This window comes from Thermobia domestica, chromosome 1 (assembly GCF_964235325.1).
Source record: "Thermobia domestica chromosome 1, izTheDome1.hap1.1, whole genome shotgun sequence".
Classification (NCBI taxonomy): Eukaryota; Metazoa; Arthropoda; class Insecta; order Zygentoma; family Lepismatidae; genus Thermobia; species Thermobia domestica.
Genome location: NC_137454.1, coordinates 213,583,971 through 213,589,951, shown reverse-complemented (window position 1 = coordinate 213,589,951; position 5,981 = coordinate 213,583,971). Strand labels below are relative to the sequence as shown.

General features: G+C 33.7%; 1 non-coding gene across 1 annotated transcript; it reads right to left on the bottom strand.

Annotated features, from left to right (window-relative positions):
* Positions 1-5,145: 5,145 nt before the first annotated feature.
* Positions 5,146-5,217, bottom strand: TRNAG-UCC (transfer RNA glycine (anticodon UCC)). Its single transcript has one exon. It is a non-coding gene; the product is annotated as a tRNA-Gly (tRNA).
* Positions 5,218-5,981: the final 764 nt, after the last annotated feature.

Sequence of the window (5,981 nt, the reverse complement as noted above, 5' to 3'; positions counted from 1 at the left end):
TTAAGGCTACGTCATCGATTTCAGGGTTAGTTCCGATTTACATTACATTTCGTCTTTACCATAACTTCTAATTTCCAAAGAAGAAAGGATGAGAGAAATTATTTTCACATTCTTTGAGTTGTATCAACACGTGTAGAAATAGACAGTTCTATATTTATGTTTCATAACTACTAGTTTTATTTTCTTATATTCATATGAGGAATTTGTGGCAAATTGAGCCGCTGGCACTAGCCGAGTGATCTCAGGCGTTCGGCTCCTGATCATGAGAAGCAATCCACTTGGTGTTCGAATTCCTCTGAAAAGCAAGGTCGGAATTTTAACTGTTCTCGGTATTTTTGTGTTCGTGTCCGTGTAGTGTTTGGAATACGTCGAAGGGACATGAGGTGCTAGTGGCGAACAATACTCCGGTTGGGGCGATTTGTTTAAAAAATGTAAAAGGAGGAAACACCCATTACAGCTACCTGGGTTCAAATCCCGTCGTGGCAATTATTATTTTTTCTGTATGAGAAGGTAATGTTTATGTATTTGGTATTGTAATTATGTTATTCTTTTAATTTTATTATTATTATTATTATTATTATTATTATTATTATTATTATTATTATTATTATTATTATTATTATTATTATTACCACAGAAGGAAACAAAAAATATTATAATCGAAGGTATTCATAGGAGCAGAAAAGATATACAGTATGTCAGATGTTTCTTAGGTTTACACATGAACGCAATAATATTATTACGTTTATAGATTTATAGGTAGAATTATCATTTTATGACAAGAAATGGAATATAAATATTTGTTAGCTGATAACAGTAATGCATTTTGTTTCACCCTTCTTCTAAGTAGAAAGGTGAGGTGACATCTTAAATAGAATCATTCTCGTGACTAGAGTTGTAAGTTCGATCACTATTTGCGCACAACTAGGAACAATTCCTTGGAACTTATTTTTGGCCCATACTACAGCAGTAAGGACGTATTTAGCCCCTATGTATTCATCAAGTCTTGTTCAAATACGTTACTTTCCCACACAGTTACGAATGAAGGTCGATACGGATGATGAAATTTTGCATTTTTGGCATTTCACCTGTGAAGGAAGTCGTCTCAACTCTTAGACAAAGAGAAATTGAATATTTTTCATGTTACTCTATATCAGAAGTATCAATATTGCAAATTATAAAAAATTCCTTAATTCACACGGCCGGAATCGAACTCGCGTCCCCAACATTAAGAAACTAACGCTTAAGCCACTACTCTAAAACATCACTCTTCTGGAGAAGGAAAAAAACTGCATGTTCAGTGAATTCAGTAATTTCTCACTTTTACGATTCCAGTGTAACAAAGCTGAAACTTTATGATTTCAGTCATGATAAAACAGTAAAGTATTATGCAGAAAGAAGAGTCCAGAGAATTAGACTTTAAATTGACAACTCATATGTACGGAGGCGCTGCCGTATGCTCTCACTTCGGGCCCTGATTTTTCATGGCACAGCATTGGACAGATACTCATATTGATTGGAATCTGTTGTTTTAGAGCACTGGACTATTGTTTTAAAATTTAACTAATTTAACGAACCTTCTTCAGTACCCTGTTTTCTATTTTTACGCGTTTTACTCACTTTTACAGTTTTTCCCGGTAACTGTTTAAGAACAGGGACAAAAACATAGAAACATTGAGGACAGTAAAAGTCACAAACACTATTCGCGCGATCTTCCCTTGCCTGGAATCAAACAATAAAATATGGTGAACATCTAATTTTTGGTCTTCCTTTTTCTATCTGTTGTCAAATCCAGAGTTAGAGTAGGTCAGTGGGTCAAATGGATCAAGTTTTCTGAGTGGTCAGTGGGTCGTGGATTAACAGCATGTGTATAAAAATATATTAGAAATAATGACGATTCGTTAGAACAAGTACATATATACAGGGGCGGATCCAGGATATGATCAAGGGAGGGGCTAAACCATATTTTGCCGTTTTATCCAGTGTAAAATAGGATTGAAGCCCATTTTATCCAGTGTATACCTGAGCGTCAAGGGGGGGGGCTATAGCCCCTATAGCCCCTCCCTTGGATCCGCCACTGCATATATATATATCTATATAAGAAATATGTTTTAAAAGTTAACTAATTTAACGAACCTTCTCAGTACCCTGTTTCCTACTTTTACGCGTTTTACCTCCTTTTACAGTTTTTCCCGGTAACTGTTTAAGAACAGGGACAAAAACATAGAAACATTAAGGACAGTAAAAATCACAAACACTATTCGCGCGATCTTCCCTTGCCTGAAATCAAACAATAAAATATGGTGAACATCCAATTTTTGGTTTTCCATCTTCTATGTGTTGTCAAATCCAGAGTTAGAGTAGGTCAGTGGGTCAAATGGATCGAGTTTTCTGAGTGGTCAGTGGGTCGTGGATTGATAGCATGTGTACAAAAATGTATTAGAAATAATGACGATTCGATAGAACAAGTACATATATATATCTATATAAGAAATAAATTTTTTATTTTGCAAATTAAAATGAAATTACTTGTTGCTTTTAGAACGCAGCTCTAATAGTGCAGCTCTTTATGTTTCTTTTATTATTTTATTGGAAGAACAACTACAGAAATCAGCTTCCTTATTATTTATACTTCACTTTCTCTTCTGAATGACTATATGAATAAATAAAGGTTTATTTCCAGAAAATGGTCTGTATTTGATTTCATGAGTTACTTAAACTCGAATTTTGGGTAGTCAAAAATTTACAATAGGCACTTTATACTATATCTACGTATTTATAAATGTTGCAGCATGTAAATCTAGAAAAGTAGTAAAGCTACGATAAAACCGTCTTATGCGTATTAAATTTGACGAAATCTATTATTGTAAAATCAAAGGTGGATTCTGAGGGAATAACGCATTGAAGTTTCTGAAACATTCTTGAAATGAAGAATCGTTAGATTTTTACTTCATGAAACTTTTTGAAACAATATTTATTACCAATAAATTTTACGGGTAAAGAACGATATAGGAATAAGTGGAGTATGTTTTTATGAATCGAAAAAGTTTCCGTTTCAAAATTTTCTGGAAAATTTTCATCACTGTATAGGACACAATTTTTAGATTCGTGAAAAATTGTTTCATTTGTTCCTACATAGTACTGAAAATTGTCTGAGTCGTGAAAATTTTCAGATTCTTTAAACGATCTTTCACTTTTTAACATTTCTATACATGAATTAAATCAATTTTATGAATACTGAGGAACTGTTGCTTATCACTGATATTTATTAAGAACGGAAAATTTTCCAGAAAATATAGAAGAAAATTTTCCACCTTACATCACGGCTAAACAACGATGTAGGAATAACTGGAGTATGTTTTTATGAATCAGAAAATTTTCCGGAAAATTTTCATCACTGATTTGCAGTTAAATACAATGGAAAATTTTCCACCTAACATCACTATACCTAATATCCAAAAGTGTAAGGCTTTCGAAAGGTTTTTTCCACTTGTTTCTACATCGCGATGAAAATTTTTCGATCTATGAAAATTCCTTTCACTTGTTTCTACAGAGCAATAAAACTTTCCGATTCACATAAAGTTGTTTTACCTTTTGCTTCAAAATGATGAAAATTTTCCGAATCATAAAAAGTTCTTCAATTTTTCCATATAAGACAAAAATATTTCGATTCATGAAAAATTGTTTCACTTGTTCCTACATAGTACTGAAAATTGTCTGAGCCATGAACATTTTCAGACTCTTTAAACAATCTTTCAATTTTTAACATTTCTATACATGAATTCAACCAATTTTATGATTGCTCAGGAATTGTTACTTGATTACTGACACTTTTTTAGAACGGAAAATTTTCCGGAAAAATATAGCGGAAAATTTTCCACCTCACATCACTAACTATGGCGTAGCCTTAACTTGAAGAACGTTTCGTGATATGTTCCTGATTGAGGAACGTCTATAATTTGTTTTTAGGTTAAAGGAGGAAATGTCGAGTAAGTCATTGTGACACTTATAAGGAACGTCTCATTATACGAGCATTAGTATTTTGTATAGTCTTACATGCAACGATTTTAACTAGCTAATAGTTTAAAAAATGAAGTGACGCGGTAGGTGAGTGGTTAGCGTATTGAACTTCTTTTCGGTGGACCCGGGTTCGAATCCCGGCGAGGTTGAAACTTTTTCTAATGTTTCAATTTCAATACATACTCAGTGTGACAAGTAAGATCTTCTCTCCTCCAGAAAGAAAAAAGATGTTGGAATGAGGAGAATTGGATAAGGTATCTCAACGGAGGCAATCATTTACAAAGTTATTTCCATCAGTTGTTCTAGATTGGTATTTTCAGCTAATTTCAAGCATTTACTGATCCATGCGTGGTCAGTATTTTTATTTCTCTAAACACAAAGTACATAAAGAAATAATACATTACATACACAGCAATATTGATATTAATATATGGTGTTCTTTTGAAAACACGATCCGAACCATAGAGATTCATCTTAGAATGGAGAACTGTTTCGTTAGTCACCTACTTTACAATTTTACCTGCATAAACATCTAGGGGACTACCAACTACTGTCAGTACCGAGAAAAGTTACGTGTAAGTTGGGTTGCATCTGTCTAGGCGTTCTCACAACCGCAAATTACCTGGACCCCAAGTAATGGAATTATAACAGTCAGGGGTCCAGGTACTTATGTAAGTGACTATACCCTATAAGCTTTTTGAGTGTTTCATTTTCACTAGGTTTGTGTCTAAAGTGTCTTCTTGTATATTGTAATATCCCACGTGTTAGTGTATACGAACAATGTCCAACGCCCTTGTTTATAAACACAATCACATTGATTTACGACAGTATACTATGCACCATGTGGATTTGCTATAACCAACAGACGACGAACCACTGACTCCTCCCACGAAGCACGTGATGACATCGGAGCAGCAGCGCCACCGCCGCCAGGACGCCTATATTATAGAACCCAACCAGCAATCTTCACCAGTTCTCTGGTCTCCTCTCTATAGACTTGCACTGGATTATGCTGTTAAAACAGACGTTTATTTAAGTTTCATTATTACAATTTTGCTAAATTTCTGTTCGAGTTCTGAATTGTGTAACAATTAGAAACAGAAATCATAACAGTTAAAAATTCTTTGCGATGGCCGGGAATCGAACTCGGGTCAACTGCTTGGAAGGCAACTATGCTCACCACTACACCACCATCGCTTCTTATTAATCTGACTTTTTCGTAGAAACAAGAAATAGAAATCGTTGATCATGACATGAGTACAGTAGAAAGCATTCAGACGTGGCGGAAGTGTATCTAACTATACAAAGTTTAAACATATCGTCACAAAAGATGATATAGTAAACGTTCATTTATTCTGGTCTTTCTTTCCTTTTTTCTTATTTTTTTCTAGACAAAATGTTGAAAAAATTTAAATGACAAAAATGAAAAAACATTTAAAGACGAGAAAGCAAAAACACTTGATCGATTTCTTATTTTATAATTGAGTTGAGTTGATTTTAACATCCCATTCATCAGCGAGGCTATGTGAGAACGAGCTATTATTATTATTATTATTATTATTATTATTATTATTATTATTATTATTATTATTATTATTATTATTATTATTATTATTATTATTATTATTATAGAAAAAGTAAACAAACAAACTTACAAATATCGAAAACTACCATACAGGGTGTTTCAAATCAACACCGACAACCAGGGTATTTGGGAGGTGATTCCTGACACCAAGATAACACGAAAAGTATAGATCAACCTGGATGCACAAATGCTTCCTTTCTGAATTATAGACTGCTGAAAACATGAAAAAAACATAAAATTTAATGGTCCATAGCTCCAAAACTATGCGAGCTACTATAGTCGGGTCAAGAATTCACTGACGAACTAGTATGTGCGCTATCCAAAAATACATGTTTCAGAGTCCTGCGGTACTTCCGCAACAATTTTTATAGAGGTA